Here is an 18,292-nt window from a genome sequence, read left to right as displayed (position 1 = left end):
GGTAATTTTGACTGTTCCTTTTTATTTTGGAAAATTCTGTCTATGTGACCAATTACCTCCATCACCGAAGGTGGACAGAGGTTATGTTTTCACTGCTGTCTTTGTCCGTCTGTTTGTGAGCAGGATATCTCAAAAAGGCCAAAAACGATATATAACATGATATCTCAAAAAGGTGTGGACGGATTATGACAAAACTTGGTGGACGGGTTGGGTGTAGGTGACATGAACAAGCCGATTCGATTTTGGTGCAGGTCCAAATCCAGATCCAGCCGTATTAGTGGGAGACAAACCATAAACTGTTCATCCTGGCGGAAGTACATGTGCTCTACTGTGTGCCGTTCTAAATTCACAATGGGTTTCACTACACACAGTAACGGAGATTTTGTTACTTTGCTCTTTCTTGGATCAACTACAACCCCTGTACATGGCATAACTTGCTCATTTTAGGTTGCTGGATCTGATCTCTGGTACAAGGCCAAAGGCCAGTTCTTGCGAAGGATGTCATGTGTCCGTGTGACTGAGACACCAATTAAGAGTCCTCACTGAAGGAGGGAGTTTTCCCTAATCTTGTTTTAATATTTTGTATTCCTCCACAGACTAAGGCGCCAAGGCATATTTTCGGCTTGTCCATCCAGCTTTGCGTGCATGCATGCACATCAGATTTTCACAATTTGTGAACTGCTAAAGGGATTTTGACCAAATTTGGTGCAAGTACGTGTTATGATGCAAAGATGAACTTAGATTTTGATGCAAAAATTAGATTTTGGGTTCAACAGGTCAAAGGTCATGTGGCCTTTGAAAATTGCTTCACTTCGTACCACCGTGGGCCTTGCAGCTTCTCAGCTTCAGCTTCATTGCTTTGTCTCTGTGGGTCTTTCCATTTTTAGCTCGCCTGTTTGAAGAACAGAGAGCTATAGCGATACCCCTGGCGTGAGCGTGAAAATGTTAGTTTTTGGTGCAAGTTATTTTTTCCTTTCTAATGTTTTTATCTACCACACTATTTTTTTATACGCCCGACATATAGATATATTGTTGCGGATTCGCGCCCGCCGGCGTGCGAGCGGCCACGTAACTCGAATCGCGGCACGTCGCCCACTGGATGGACAATTCCGTCGTGACCCTCTCGGACTAACGCCGGGAACTAGTCACGGGTGGGCCTTTCGGCCTCACCACGATCGTGCCAATCGGCCCCCCGCGTGGGATAGGGTTGTTCGCCAAATTCGACCTACCTAAGTACCCACACGGAGGATAGACCGGGCGATCGCACCTCGCCGCAGGTCGACTTCGGACACGGGCCACTTTAAGCGACCCGTTCCGTACTATCGGGATAACCGAGCGGTGTTATCGTCAACCTCGACGGTTCCGATTAATTATCGGGCGTATTTAGCCCACTACCAACCCTTTACGTGAAGTAAGATGGAGATTCAATCAAAGAAAAGACGAAGCGAAACGGGAAAAACAATTCAACATGATGCACATTTATTCCGCGGCAAACGGAAAGCACACATATACAATTACAACAATTATGCACCAAAAGCAAATGTAACAAAAGAAACACATTGCAGATCTACTACCGACTACGCGAGCACACGGCAACACTTACACAGTTTTACTTTACAGACGGTGCCGACAACACATATACTCAAAAGCAAAAGAAAAAGGCCACCCTCAAATACAAGGGGGCAGACGGGGCCTGGGGCGCGAGACCGCGTGGAGCCTACCCGTCTTGTGATGAGCAGCAAAAAGGCGGCGGTTCCCCGACTCCGCGCTCCTCCGCGGGTTTCGTTGGCACTGCTTGGAATGGGGTGGGAACGGGGCCCCCTTTTCGCACTATCTCAGCGCGGGGGGAAACAGGGGGGGTTGTTGATGCTCTGGGGAAAGAGGATAGCTGGCTTGCTTGGGTCCCGCGACGAGCGACCTCGACCGCGTTCCCGGCTTCCCCTCTCTGCAGCTCCGCGACAGACTCCGAACCCCGACAGACCGACTCTCCTCCAGACCCGTCTTGACTGCTGCTGCCACACTCTGCCGCTGCCACACTTCGCCGCCGCCGCCGCCACATCTCGCCGCCGCCGCCACATCTCGCCGCCGCCGCCACACCTCACCGCCGCCACACCTCGCCGCCGCCACATCTCGCCGCCGCCACACCTCGCCGCCGCCGCCACACCTCTCCAACTCGCCCGAGCCCGAAACAGAAACTGACTGAATTCGCCCCGCGCTGGCGCTTTATAGTACGGCAGGAGAAACCATATGCAAATTTTCGGATCAGGATGAACTCGGGGGCGGAGCCACGCTCGCCCATTGGACGGAGGAAAAGTGGGCGTGAACCTCCCCTGATCCTCGAATTTGCATATGTCGATTCTACTCCGACGCGCCTGGAGGCGGGGCCAAATCGCCCCGCGCTTAATGATTGGACGGATCGGAAGTGGGCGTGATTCATTCCTGATCCGACTTCCCCTCGGAAAGGCCGCTCTTTGTACCCGCGGCTCAGCGCGCGTCCCGCACGAGGCCAGGACAGCCTGACGCTCGGCGTTCACAAGTGGTGCGGGATATATATATATACATATATATATATATATATATATATATATATATATATATATATATATATATATATATATATATATGTATGCAAATAACTGTTGGCAAATTTACCCGAGTGAACCATCCCCAATATATATATATATATATATATATATATATATATATATATATATATATATATATATATATATATATATATATATATATATATATATATATATATACATATATATATATATATATATATATATATATATACATATATATATATATATATATACATACATATATATATATATATATATATATATATATATATATACATATATATATATATATATATATATATATATATACATATATATATATATATATATATATACATATATATATATACATATATATATATATATATATATATATATATATATATATATATATATATATATATATATATACATATATATATATATATACATATATATACATATATATATATATATATATATACATACATATATAAAAATACATATTTATATATATATATATATATATACAACAATACATATTTATATACATACTTATATATATATACATACATACATATATATATATATATATATATCCATACATATATATATATACATATACATATATACATATACATATATATATATATATATACATATACATATACACATATACATATACACATATACATATACACATATACATATACATATACATATACATATACATATACATATTGTTGTGGTTGAGGAAATTCGCAAACCACCATTCAGGTCCTGTAGGTGAGATATCTCTAAGTACATGTGTAGTTAGCCCCAAACCCGTTGTTTAGAGGGAATAAATGTGATTCATTCGGGCTGCGACCCTTTAAGATAGCCGTTTTTCTGTTCTATCTTTATTTTGAACCAACCACGTCTCAACCGCCATCAAACAACAACCACCAACCGCAACGCCGCTTCACAACAACGCCAACAGCCACGACCTTTACCGTCACGGCTCGCTCCCGTAAACATCGCATCACCGTCATTCCAAGCGTCGCCATGGTCATCACCGCCACTTTAGGCCCTCCACCACCTTCACCTCTCCTCCTTCTGCGGCCATTCCCGCACCACTTGTGAACGCCGAGCGTCAGGCTGTCCTGGCCTCGTGCAGGACGCGCGCTGAGCCGCGGGTACAAAGAGCGGCCTTTCCGAGGGGAAGTCGGATCAGGAATGAATCACGCCCACTTCCGATCCGTCCAATCATTAAGCGCGGGGCGATTTGGCCCCGCCTCCAGGCGCGTCGGAGTAGAATCGATATATGCAAATTCGAGGATCAGGGGAGGTTCACGCCCACTTTTCCTCCGTCCAATGGGCGAGCGTGGCTCCGCCCCCGAGTTCATCCTGATCCGGAAATTTGCATATGGTTTCTCCTGCCGTACTATAAAGCGCCGAGCGCGGTCTTCGCGTCTTCGGCTTCGGTCTTCGGCTCTGAACATATCAACAACAAGGGAGTGGTAACATGCTTGTAAAGATCAGGTTGGTTTGTTTGTCATTCTTATTGAAGTACGTAGATCACGTGAAATCCTCAGTTCAAACACTGTTGGCCATTCTCCAATGTCCTTGTAATTCAAGTAGAGGTATCTTAATATCCTTGTCCATACACTATATAGGTACAAGTTCCTCCGTGATGTTTACATTACTCTACACAACTCGGAAGGGGTTGGGTTGGGTGTGGTGGGGGAGGTTGGTTTGGAAAGCACAAAGATTTTGGATGCAGCCATGTAACAATAATCGTCTGATATTATACAATCCACAACAAGCAGGCTGATACTTGAATTCCTGGTAATCTCAATTTAGAATATTCAACGACCAGCGAGAAGCTCACTCTGAAGTTATCGCTGCGTGCTCGCACTTGTTCACGAATTGCTGATCACACGCATTCCTTGAACACTCGGCATTCCACTTATCATGGGGTCCCTTCATGTACTATCGCCTTTGATTGTGCGGTTTATCCATTTATATTGGGGATGGTTCACTCGGGTAAATTTGCCAACAGTTATTTGCACATTTGTTCTTGGATTGTTTGCAACTGAACTCCATGTTCTGCATATATACACAGAAGGTGCTTCAAAAAAAAAATGTTCACACTTCTGAGAAATATATTTTTCTTTTTTTGCAGTTCACTGAAATGGCAACGAGATTGACTTTGGAGCAAAGAAGAGAGGTTGCTGCATGGATGGATGTCCTTCAGTCAGCCACGGTGGTTCGCAACAAATATGGAGAGCATTTCAACTGCAATCCACCCTCAAGATTGATCATTTATCCCAGATAAGGGTAACGATATTCCCATATAAGTGTTAACATTTTTTTTGAATCACCCTATACTTTTACATTTCGGGAATTCTGTGCCGACCATCTGCATTGTGACATTTTTAAACCAACAGCCTGAATGAGAACGTAGACTTGTTTAACCGAGTGTGCCAGCACAATGTATCATAATTGAGCTTATGCACAGTTCCACTGCACATTAGGGCAGGAATTGGAAACCTGTTCCAGTGTGCTGAAACACATTGACTTACTATACCAGACACCGTGGGATCTTTGATATCCAGCAATGAATGCTAGTAGATGGGACACCTGGTGCAACGTCCATCCGAGGGATGGTGCAGTTTGTGATACGTACACGCTGCTCGAAAATCACCAGGATGACATTTTGTAGTTAATTCAGGAATGGCAACCGCACAACGGTAAGTATGCTATAACTTTGAGCTTTCTGACCAAGCTATTTATCTTACACAGTCTTACTTAGATGTCGGTGCTTAGAGTTAGAAAGATGGTGCGAGTCAGTGGTCGCTCTGAAAAGAAAAGTTGTTCGGGCTTCGCCCTTGCTGAAAGCTCTTTGTGCGTCCACAATAGACGAATCGGGGGGGGGGGGGAAAAGAGAGAAAGAACGAATAAGAATGAGAAGTGCCGATTTTGTGTGGTTGTCAATTTCACCTCTCGCCCAATACTGCACCCGGATTGGATGGCACTCGGTCCGCTTGCTTCCTCAGCGTCCCGTTCCGTTCCTTCCAATTTGACAGCAAGCACAAATGACTCTTGAAGCAACCACTCCATCCAGCAACCACCATGTGAGCTCCTCCTTCCAGCGACCAGCTCCGATATTTAAGGGACTCGGGAGGGGTCGATTTTGGCGGGGTCAAGGGTCAGTACCCGCCTCATGTAGGTGTGGTACCCGGGAGCGAGGGTCATGCGCCGCACTCTTTCCTCCAAGCACGGCACGCCCATTGGTCCGGACGTGCTCCGGGGTGATGTTGTCACCCTCTCTGCAAGTCTGCTGCTTTGGAATCTCTTCCACTCGTCCTCCGAACATGCCATGCACATGAGTTGTCGCCTCAACATGGGACCGATGTGGGGCGGTCATGGAGATTTTGATTCAGCATTTACAAGATCTGTTGTTCGAACACCCGGGAATGGTGCGGATGGTTTGCTGGATAGCAGTGTGGTACTTGCTGAGAGAAGAATTTGATGGAACGGTGAGTGTACACTTGCACCTTGGTGAAAAGGCTCCGTTTGTAGTGGTACTGGGCTTGAGTACAAGTGGGAACCAAAGGTGACCGTGGGCAAGGTGAGATGATGTTCCCGAGGTGCGGTAAGGCGGTTTGCAGTGGTGAGACGTATGAGGCTGGTGTGGTTGTGGAGTCGAAGCGTCGTTTTTGGGTGATGGAAGAAGACTGGAAAGGCGAGCTTGAAGGGAGTTGTTGAATGGAAATAAAGTCCGGTGTGTGTCTGAAGCAGGCAGGGTGGTTATCGTCGGCATGTGGGAGAATTGTGCTCAAGGCTATTGTGGTTGAAATGGCAATTCGGCTATGGCACACAGATTTAAACAAGGTTTTTGCATGCATATGCAAATTAGGCTGCGAACAGCGCGTGCTCAGTCGTGTGAGGAGAAGATCAGTGCAGAGAAGAGAATGGGGGGAAAAAACTTAGCTTTGTAACCCATTAGACACAAGGGTAAGACCTGATCTGGAACATGTAATAACTGACTCGGGAAATGCTGTATGTTGTGTACCATTGCCTTGGGGGGGGTCTTGGTTCGCAGAACCGTCACAGGCGGTGCAAGCAGTTATCGCATCGGATGCGGTTGCTTTCTTGAGGACGCGAATCGCCCCAAACACAATCTGTCCTTCAACGGATGATAACTTATTAACCTCCGCCATCTTCGAAGATGGATGGAGGTTACTGTTTTCACCCCTTTCTGTTTGTTTGTTTGTTATCTTGCCAAAAAGAAGTTTTTGCAAGATATGTTAGTCAGCTTGTATGTTTTTTTTTTTGTTTTGTTTGTTTGTTTGTTTGTTTGTCTGTAATCACGTATAAAAAATTCTGCAGAGCACAGTTATCATTGGAAATTTTTGTAACTTCGCATATCAGAGGCCTATAGAGGTCCCTTGCAGTGCACAAAATTTTGAAGGTCAAGGTCAAAGGTCAAGGTCACTTTGTCGCAAATCAGGGGAGTCGACGAAATCCTTATTTTTTTAGTAATTTTGATCGGATCGTCTTCAAACTTCATGGGAATATACTTCATGGTCTGAGGCTCAGCTGATTAATTTTTGGTGGCGATTGGCCTTGACCTTCATGGTTAGCGCCTGAGGTCAAACATATTTGACCCCAAGGTCAAATTTACAAGTTTTAGGAAACATATCGTGTGGTACCTCAAATTGAACACCTCGATGAGTGCTTTCTAGATATGTCAAGCTTGAGACATTATGACGTCATTTGGTGACGTTATGAGGCAAGCGCATATTTTTCATGGTTACTCTGTAGAACGATTCTCATCGGAATCTCTCGTAGGCAGATATTCCTCAAGGAGTCGCTCCTGGTGGATAGCAGCTCTGTTCACCTCAATGTGACCTTAAAGAAGTCACACGTGGTCACCTTTTGGCAAGATTCGGGTCACCCCACGGGTGACATTGTTTTTTTTATTTGTTTGTTTGTTTGTTTGTGAACAGTATTACGGAAAAACTCCTCGACGGATTTCGACGAAACTTGGTGGGGGGGGGGGTTAGGTATGGTCCAAGGATCATGCCATTAAATTTTGGACTTGGTCCCCCCCCCCCAAAAAAATTTGTTTTGCATTTCTACATGTTTTAAGTGATTTCCAACCCCCCCCCCAAAAATGTTTTTTTTCACTCCCACCCCCAAAAAAAATAGAGAAAATATTTTTTTTGCATTTCTGCATGTTTTAAGTGATTTCCAACCCCCCCCCAAAAAATTGTTCCCCCCCCCCAAAAAAAATTGTTAGAGGAAAAAATGTTTTTTGGGGGGGGTAAAAAAAAATTGGGGGGGGGTTGGAAATCACTTAAAAAATGTAGAAATGCAAAAAAAAAATTTTTTTTTCTGTAACAATTAATTTTTTTGGGGGGGGAACACTGCAATATGTAGGCATGATGTCCAAAATTGATGTCCAATTGTCATGTCGTGATGTCATGATGTCATGATGTCCAAGTCCAAAATTTAATGGCATGATGCTTGGACCATACCTAACCCCCCCACCAAGTTTCGTCGAGATCCGTCGAGGAGTTTTTCCGTAATACTGTTCACAAACAAAGACAAACAAACAAACAGAAAGGGGTGAAAACAGTAACCTCCATCCATCTTCGAAGATGGCGGAGGTTAATTATAATTGCGGCTGATTTTGGAACATCAGGTGGATATACCCACGTAAAATCAATTTCTGTCTCAAGGAATCTAGTTATGACGAATGAATTGAGTATGTAAAAGTTAAAAGTAAAAGGGAAAGTTGCAAACTATAACTCTGTGAGCACTGTTGACGTTAAATTGAATGAATAGGATATCAGGGTCACTTGAGTGACCTAGCAGTATTGGCGGCGGAGGTTTTGCACTCTACCGAGTGCCCCTCAAGTTGAAGCTGTTTTGTGTTCTGAGCACCTCGAATCACTCACAGAGATCAAGTGACTTTATGTACTATTTATTAACTAAACGGGGATAGAGAAACAGGGGACATGAAAGCATTTATTTAAACAGTTTACTTGCAAAGAAATATGCGTTCTGGGTATTGTACAGTCGGTATATCCTGAGAAAGACAAACCTCAGGCCACAGAAGAACCATGGAGCATTGCGAGACAAGGAATCGCCTTGCGACTCAGACAATGACATGGGCTGCATGACCCAGTTGTAGCTGACAAGGGAATCACAGCACCTCTGCACAGTAAGTCGGCTCCGCAGCTCTTTCGAGTCTCGTCCGGGCAACAACGGAAACAACCCTGAGTGTAACCAAACCTTTCCTTAACTGGTTGTGGAGATGTGTCCAACACTGTTTCCTTGTGGTTTATAATTACGTGATAGCATAACTTTGAATATTTGGGGGCAACATTAAACAGTGTTCCATATTGCATCAAATTACATTTTATGTTGCTTGTACATAGATGGTTATGCCTGGTGTTGACTTAGTGATTAAGGTGGCTGGCTTGGCCTGAGACCTTTGGGTCCTGAGTTTGAGCCCCTCTTTTTTACCGTTGAATTAACACCAGGTGGCGTTGACTCAGCCTGTCATCCTTCCGCGGTTGGTGAAATGAGACCAGTGTACTGGGGTAATAACCATTCGGGGTAACCTGCGTCGGAGTGGCGACCCGTCTCGGACTGTACTCTTTGCCAATGAAACTGCTGCGGCAGCCCTACGTGCATTTACGGAATGAAAGGAATGGTATAATTATTATTATTATATAGATGGTTGGATGGCGATGGTTGGACGAGACGAGCTGGTTTGATAGCTCCATAATCCAGGAGAAGAAAAGAGAAGGAATTTGTTTCTATACAAATCAACGACAGCTTTTTCTGAAGACCCTTGAGTGACCTACTCATTGGCATTCGGTAGCCTCATTGGCATTGTTACTATATTTAAACATAATTGACAATGAGTTCGATTAAATAGTTGGATGTTGCAGACGATGCAGATGGATTAAGTTGTCAAGACGTAATCAAAAGGATTCGTGGTTGATCACATGTGGTCATGAAACTTAAAAACAAATTCATGGTCAAAGTAGATCCAGTTATTATGCAACTTTGAAAGCTAAATTTTTTTTGTAAAGTATTCAAAGTAGCCCCAACCATGTGGTAACTTTTGAATTATATATATATATATATATATATATATATATATATATATATATATATATATATATATTGTTACGGATTCGCGCCCGCCGGCGTGCTGACGGCCACGTAACTCGAATCGCGGCACGTCGCCCACCGGACGGACAATCCAGTCGTGACCCTCTCGGACTAACGCCAGGAACCAGTCACGGGTGGACCTTTCGGTCTCACCGCGATCGAGCCAATCAGCCCCCGCGTGGGATAGGGTTGCTCGCCAAATTCGACCTACCTAAGTACCCACACGGAGGGTAGACCGGGCGGTCGCACCTCGCCGCAGGTTGACTTCGGACACGGGCCACTTAAGCGACCCGTTCCGTACTATCGGGATAACCGAGCGGTGTTATTCGTCGACCTCGACGGTTCGATTAATTATCGGGCGTATTCAGCCCACTACCAACCCTTTACGTGAAGCAAGATGAGGATTCAATGAAAGAAACGACGAAGCGAAGCGGGAAACAGTTCAACACAAAGCACATTTATTTGCGATGAACGGAAAGCACACATATTCAATTCCACCAAAAGCACATAGAAAAGAAAAACACAATGCAATTTACACAAAAAGCAAATGCGACAATGCAGATCTAATACCGATTACGCGAGCACACGGCAACACTTATGCAATTTTACTTCACAGACGGCGCCGACAACACACATTCCCAAAAACAAAACAAAAGAGAACCCTCAAAGATGAGGCGGGCCTGAGGCCGAGACCGGGTCGGGCCTACCCGTCTGGTGATGAGACGCGGAGCGGCGATGGTGCCTCAACTCCGCGGGCCTCGCGGGCAGTGTCTGGTAGGGGGTGGGAAAGGGGCCCCCTTGGTCACACTATCTCAGCGCGGGGGGAAACAGGAGGGGGTTGCTGATGCTCGGGGTATAGAGGATTTCCACTCTGCCTCGAGTCCCGCGACGAGCGTCTCCACCTCGGCCAGGTCGCGCCGTCGGCCTCCTTGGTGTGCAGCTCCCTGCACGACGCGAGCACCCCCTCGTCTGCCCTCGCCGCCTCTCCACAGCTCCGTCCCCTTTTGCTCCGACTCCAACGCACACGACGACGACCAACTCCTCTGGCTTCTTCTTCCCAACTCCACCGCCCGCGAAGTCTTAACTCTTGTCCCCCTTGACTGACGAACGCGGTCGCTTATATCAGCCCCGTGGCTTCGCTCTCTCATCTTTGACCCCCTACCTTCGACCTTTCACCTCGCTCCCCATTGGCCCGAGAAAAAGTGGGCGTGAATGCTTTTTGATCCATAAATTTGCATATATCGATCGCCCTCCAACGCCCTGGGGGCGGGGCCAAATCGCCCCTCGCTCACCGATTGGACGGAACAAAAGTGGGCGTGTGTCGTTTTTGATCCGTTTTTGAAGTGGAAAATCCGTGGTTTTGTACACGCTGTTCGGCGCGCGCCCTGCACGAGTCCAACACCGGTACCCACAAGCGGCGCAAGAACGGTGGCGATGCGACGGTTGCGAGGTGTGACGTGAAGCGGCGCCGCGGTGGGTGGTTGATGTTGTGGTTGTGGTGGTAATCATGGCGGTTGGTCCAAAATAAAGATAGCAAAAGAAAAACGGCTATCCTGAAGAGTCGCAGCACGCATAAATGACATGTATTCCCACTAGACAACGGGTTTGGGCCTAACTACACATGTACTTACCGAGATATCTCACCTAAGGGACCTGAATGGTGGTTTGCGAATTTGGTAACCACAACACTACCCCCTCCCCTTTTTACAGACTCATCCCGAGTCGTCAAATTTTCGTGTGCCATCATGTGTAGTTTTCCCCTAGTACATTTTACCTACGGATCCCTGAGTGCGACATTCATGGTATTCGTGTCCCCAAAATAAATAACCTGAGGGCTGCGTAACTACCTAAACAACTCACTCACACGGACGACTTAAATAAAATTGCCGGCGCTCAGACAGACATGCCGGGGGCGCACTCATCTTAGTTACAGTACATCTTACATCTTAACATACAGTACATACAGTTACAGTACATACAGTACATCTTAACCTTAACTTACAAATTTTACACTAAACCATGGCCCAGGATCACTGAACTCTGCAAAAGAAAAGCAGTTAGCAGGGAGCCAGGCTGCTCGCATGCAGTCTCTGGCTCAAAACAATGCAGGTGACAGGGAACGTGGCTGGCTGCTCACACGCAGTCCAAGGCCTTCCCTTTTGAACTGAACGCAGTGAACCACAACGGTGCATGGGCTGCACAAACGCAGTCTCCGTGCCAGCTCAAGTGGCACACGCAATGAACACAACGAATGGATGGATGAACACAAACACGGTGCACGGGCCGCCACTGCAGGCCCGTGTTGTAGCTGCCAACAGGGCAGTTCTTGCAGCTTGCAAACTGTTGCCTTCTGATCCTGGCGCACATGGAAATGAACAGGGGGGGGGGGCAAAGCAAAAATTGAACGGGGCTGGTGAACATGGGCAGTGGGCATGGCATGGCAAAGGCAGCAGGCAAACACAGCCCGCAGAAGAAGGCCGCTGCAGGCAAACACAGCCGGCAGATGAACTGGCCGGCACAGGCCTTGAAGAAAAACAGCCAGCAGATGATCCGGCCGGCACAGGCCTTGCAGCAACGCAACAGCTGCCGATGAAGTGGGCCGGCCTCTGCCTTGCAGCAACGCAGCCAGCAGATGAAGCTGGCCAGCCTTTGCCGTTCAGTGGAGGTTGGTGGAGGGAGTGCGGTGGTGCTGGCCACTTGGAAGGCGGGCTCGGACCTACCTACCTGTCTCCCTCCCACCTATCGCCTTTGCCTGTCACTGTACATACCCACTCCCTTAATTTGTCAAACCCCAATTTAGCCCCAACTTATTTTTTTATTTTTACTTCCCACTATAAATCGTCCCCTAACCCCCTGTACTGTCCTTGTTCGGCTAACCTATCCTGTCACCTAGCCTACTCCCAACCCCTACGTTCCCTTCCCGGAGGGGAATAAGGGAGAGCTAACGTCCCGTGTCGAGGCCCAATGAAGCCTCAGAATGGCCTCCCCAGAGTTCGGCGATCTAACCCAAAGTGGGTCCAGCGGCCCACAACGAGAGCGAGGGGATGGATGGTGCGGAGGGGTACACTTCCTAATCTACCCTATCCATTTAACTGTTAAACTACCCCGGGGCTTTCAACAAGCGCCTCTCGCTTAAACTATTGGTTCTAACAACCCAGATTCCCGTCGCCTGTGTTGGTGTCCTCACAATTTCGGGCCTTGCCCCCCAATTTTCTCTCCGTGCCCTCACACGGTCTCCTGGCTGGGACACGTGGCTCCCTTTGGCAGGCACGACCCTCTGCCGATTCTCCCGCTATGGCACCCCCGGGCACTACACTGCCTCCGAGCCTACCAGCTCCCTAACACCGGGGAGTGCCCCCCATGGCACCTCCCCTGAAACGCACACGTGGCAGGCCGGCCTCCCGGGCCCCTTTCCGAGGGTCACCCGTGCCCACAACACTGCCCACGCGGCTAATGGCGCCCCGGGCCCCCGCACCAAGCAGGCGCACCCGTGCCCACTACTCTATCCCGGCCCCCCATGGGCCCATGGCCTACCGCGGCCGACTAGCCTGGTGCCCGGGGTACCCACTCAGCGATACTCACCTTTCGCAGCCACGCTCCCAAGCCCGTCAACAGGGCTCCTGCACCCCTCCAAATGGGTCTCGAGCCTACTTTCCCACCAACAACAAAACGACCTCCATTTTTCAATTTGACTAACCCCCTAACTCAGTCTACACTGACCCCGGGGTCCCTTGGGCGGGAGTCACTCCTCCCCCCAATCACTCATCGCACCATGCATTCCCCATTCACTCCACACACACAGACCCGCTGGCCTCACTCACTCACCAAGCACATGCCTCCACTTCACTCACCAACTCTTCAACACACACACCACTGAACTCTGCCATCCTTCTATCTGCACCCCCTAACTAACTCGTGCTCCCACGTCGTCCCTTAAACTATAGCACATTTCTTTTAACACTACGTCGCTAAACTACATCCCCTCTACACATTCACCAGTCTGTCCATGTCCTCAAATAATCCCATAAATCAATTTCCCAACCTAAAGCTCACTAAATCCCTCTAACTCATCCATTCCACGGACTCCATGAGGACTTACCCCTGCCCCATGAAGTCGGTCTAACTAAGCTAACCCTTCCCCCTAACTAGTTTCCATCCTGTGCCCAGGCCAAGGGGGTCTTCCACCCCTTGCCCAGGAATCCTGTGCACCCGAAAGTGAGGCTTGCTGTTTTATTTTTTTTTTTCCATGCGCAGCACCAGCGCGGCAACTCGCGCACTTTGCAGCTGCAACTGCCCGTGACGTCATGCAGCTGCACGTGTTCCTCGTCCCTCCTTGGACGGTACCATCCGGCAGAGATACCCCTCCTGCCGGATTCCAACCCCACGTGCAGCCATGACGTCACCTTGCGCATAAAAAAACACAAGCCCCACGTCTCGAGGGGTTCCCCACGCGAACACATGTGCTTTGCCCGTTGGAGCTTAACACACACGATCGCGTGGAGAACCCGTCCGGTCCAAATCCGTTATCCTGCCTATACTTTGTCCGTCCGCGGGATCGGCAAATCCACCGCGTGCGTTTCCGGACCGGGACTTCACTCTCGCAAGCGAGCACGTGGCGGTCTCGTGCGTTGCACAGCACGAACCGCGTGCTCACTGCTGGGTGAACCCGGCACGGTCCCCGAAACAACTACAGCCGCTACTCGGCTTTCTTTCTTCTCATGTCGCCTTCGTCGTCGCCATTCGACCCACGCACACCTGCGTGTTACGACGCTCACACTCCATTCCATTAAATTCACACCGGGAGACGCGGCTGCGTGCTCCCGCATGCCAACCGACATCTCCCTCACATACCGCTCTCTCACACACACGGTCTCCCTTGCATTCGGCCGTTCACTCACGCACGCGGGGGCACTCACCCGCGGTGCCTCACTCATACACCGTGCCTCACTCACACACGCGGGGGCACTCACACACGGTGCCTCATCCACACATGGCGTGCTGGGAAGCACGTACTCCGGCACCATCGCCACCACACCACTCACACACGGGGTCGCTTCCACACACGGGGACGCACTCACACCTTGCACCACACACACAGGGACAACCACACTGGGGATTCGTGTCCCCACAAGGGTCTCCGGGGCCTCTATACCCCCCAAGCTCTCCGTGCACCCGTCCACAGCACCCGTCCCCTCAACCTCGCAAAGCACGACTGAACTCACCTGGTCGTGACTCGCCTCAAGGGGGCAGACTCCCTCCCCTCGTTCCTGGAGGAGGCCATCCAGGTGCTCGCACTGGGTCTCTACACGCTCCGCGAGCTCAACCCCATTGTCCTCCACTACCTGTGTGTGTGCGTCACTTACCCCGTCTTCATCGTGTTGTCTCTCCTCTATTTTTTCTATCTCCCGTGTCTCTATACATTTTATTCTTTCTGTCGTCTCCTCTTGTCTATTGGTCTCTGCTTCTTTCTGGCGTCTTTCCCTTATCTTTATGTTGGTCAACCTTGCTTTCTCTTTAAGTCGCTCCCGTCCTTCCCTGTTTTTCACTCCTTGCTCTTTCACGATCTCCGCGTACCTCATCCTTGCTCTCCGTATTAATTGTTCTTTTCTCTCCCTCGCAATTACTTTCACCTCGTCTCTTGTCTCCCGAATTACTTTTTCCTTACCCGCCTCCACCGCGGGCCTGTCAGCCGCTGCGCCCCCTTCCAGCTCGTTTGCTCCCACACGTGGAGTCGCCATTCCCAGCTCCCTGGTCACGGCCTTCATGCCCGCCTGCAGGCATCGGCCCATGTTCTGCGTCTCACCCCGTAGCTCTTTCATTTCTTCCTTCATGTTTGTTTCCATTCCGTTCATTTGTTGTGTATTCGCATCCAATTTTTGTGTGTTCGCATCCAATTTTTGTGTATACGCATCCATCTTTTGTGTATACGCATCCATCCTCGTTTTTACTTCGTCCATTTGCTTGTTCATGTTCGCATTCATCTTCGCTGTCATTGCCGCCAGCATGGCGCATAGCTGGGCCATGTCGGGTGCGCTTGAGTGAGCCGTTTCGGCAGGGGTTGGGGAAGGGTTTTGGTGGAGAGGGGGGGGGAAGTGTCATACACCGCGGCCGCTGCCGCACCCATTTCGGGCTCTGGGTTCAGTTGGGCGAGTTCATGTTCCTGCACGGGCATTCCATCCTGGGCCATGGATCCTACACATTCTACATCCATTTCTAATACCCCCGGCTCCCGCTCGCCTTGAGACGCCATCTTGCTTCTCGTGAAGGGTTAATTTCGCTCGCTCGTAATTTGGAGGGAATCGGGGGTCGCTTCTCTCACCCCTGGACCGATTCCCGTGAATTTAGCTGGAGACAGGAGAGCCCGTTTTCCTGTTCTCCGATACCAGTGCCGCGAGGAGGGCGATGGATTTGTATCCCACTCCTGACACCAGTGTTGCGGATTCGCGCCCGCCGGCGTGCTGACAGCCACGTAACTCGAATCGCGGCACGTCGCCCACCGGACGGACAATCCAGTCGTGACCCTCTCGGACTAACGCCGGGAACCAGTCACGGGTGGACCTTTCGGTCTCACCGCGATCGAGCCAATCAGCCCCCGCGTGGGATAGGGTTGCTCGCCAAATTCGACCTACCTAAGTACCCACACGGAGGGTAGACCGGGCGGTCGCACCTCGCCGCAGGTCGACTTCGGACACGGGCCACTTAAGCGACCCGTTCCGTACTATCGGGATAACCGAGCGGTGTTATTCGTCGACCTCGACGGTTCGATTAATTATCGGGCGTATTCAGCCCACTACCAACCCTTTACGTGAAGCAAGATGAGGATTCAATGAAAGAAACGACGAAGCGAAGCGGGAAACAGTTCAACACAAAGCACATTTATTCGCGATGAACGGAAAGCACACATATTCAATTCCACCAAAAGCACATAGAAAAGAAAAACACAATGCAATTTACACAAAAAGCAAATGCGACAATGCAGATCTAATACCGATTACGCGAGCACACGGCAACACTTATGCAATTTTACTTCACAGACGGCGCCGACAACACACATTCCCAAAAACAAAAGAAAAGAGAACCCTCAAAGATGAGGCGGGCCTGAGGCCGAGACCGGGTCGGGCCTACCCGTCTGGTGATGAGACGCGGAGCGGCGATGGTGCCTCAACTCCGCGGGCCTCGCGGGCAGTGTCTGGTAGGGGGTGGAAAAGGGGCCCCCTTGGTCGCACTATCTCAGCGCAGGGGGAAACAGAAGGGGGTTGCTGATGCTCGGGGTATAGAGGATTTCCACTCTGCCTCGAGTCCCGCGACGAGCGTCTCCACCTCGGCCAGGTCGCGCCGTCGGCCTCCCTGGTGTGCAGCTCCCTGCACGACGCGAGCACCCCCTCGTCTGCCCTCGCCGCCTCTCCACAGCTCCGTCCCCTTTTGCTCCGACTCCAACGCACACGACGACGACCAACTCCTTCTGGCTTCTTCTTCCCAACTCCACCGCCCGCGAAGTCTTAACTCTTGTCCCCCTTGACTGACGAACGCGGTCGCTTATATCAGCCCCGTGGCTTCGCTCTCTCATCTTTGACCCCCTACCTTCGACCTTTCACCTCGCTCCCCATTGGCCCGAGAAAAAGTGGGCGTGAATGCTTTTTGATCCATAAATTTGCATATATCGATCGCCCTCCAACGCCCTGGGGGCGGGGCCAAATCGCCCCTCGCTCACCGATTGGACGGAACAAAAGTGGGCGTGTGTCGTTTTTGATCCGTTTTTGAAGTGGAAAATCCGTGGTTTTGTACACGCTGTTCGGCGCGCGCCCTGCACGAGTCCAACACCGGTACCCACAAGCGGCGCAAGAACGGTGGCGATGCGACGGTTGCGAGGTGTGACGTGAAGCGGCGCCGCGGTGGGTGGTTGATGTTGTGGTTGTGGTGGTAATCATGGCGGTTGGTCCAAAATAAAGATAGCAAAAGAAAAACGGCTATCCTGAAGAGTCGCAGCACGCATAAATGACATGTATTCCCACTAGACAATGGGTTTGGGCCTAACTACACATGTACTTACCGAGATATCTCACCTAAGGGACCTGAATGGTGGTTTGCGAATTTTGTAACCACAACAATATATATATATATATATATATATATATATATATATATATATATATATATATATATATATATACATATATATATATATATATATTGTAAAATACATGTAATTTAACTGTGTTTGTGATGGATATATTTTGTCTTGCCATTCTCCATGAAATGGTCAAAATGTGAGAAAAGTGTTCAAAATAGTCCCACTTTACAATACAGTATAATTTATTTTCTCCAAGTTCCTGACTTCCTGGTCAAAATGATTACATTTGATTTTGGAAATTCAGCTTGAATTGATACACTACATGGCCAAAAGTATGTGGACACCCCTTCTAATTAGTGGATTCGGCTATTTCAGCCACACTCGTTGCTGATAGATGTATAAAATTGAGCACACAGCCATGCAATCTCCATAGACAAACATTGGCAGGAGAATGGGCCGTACTGACGAGCTCAGTGAC

General features: G+C 48.9%; 1 long non-coding RNA gene across 1 annotated transcript; it reads left to right on the top strand.

The window, feature by feature from the left end:
• The first annotated feature begins 3,679 nt into the window (after positions 1-3,679).
• LOC147024688 (uncharacterized) lies at positions 3,680-5,481 on the top strand. Its single transcript, XR_015059155.1, has 2 exons — positions 3,680-4,088; positions 4,732-5,481. It is a non-coding gene; the product is annotated as an uncharacterized LOC147024688 (long non-coding RNA).
• The last annotated feature ends 12,811 nt before the right edge of the window (positions 5,482-18,292 follow it).

The sequence above is a fragment of the Eptatretus burgeri genome, chromosome 6 (assembly GCF_056783735.1).
Source record: "Eptatretus burgeri isolate ZD-2024b chromosome 6, Ebu_testis_v1, whole genome shotgun sequence".
Taxonomy (NCBI): Eukaryota; Metazoa; Chordata; class Myxini; order Myxiniformes; family Myxinidae; genus Eptatretus; species Eptatretus burgeri.
Note: the sequence above shows the minus strand (reverse complement) of the source record. Positions and strands in the feature narration are given on the sequence as shown.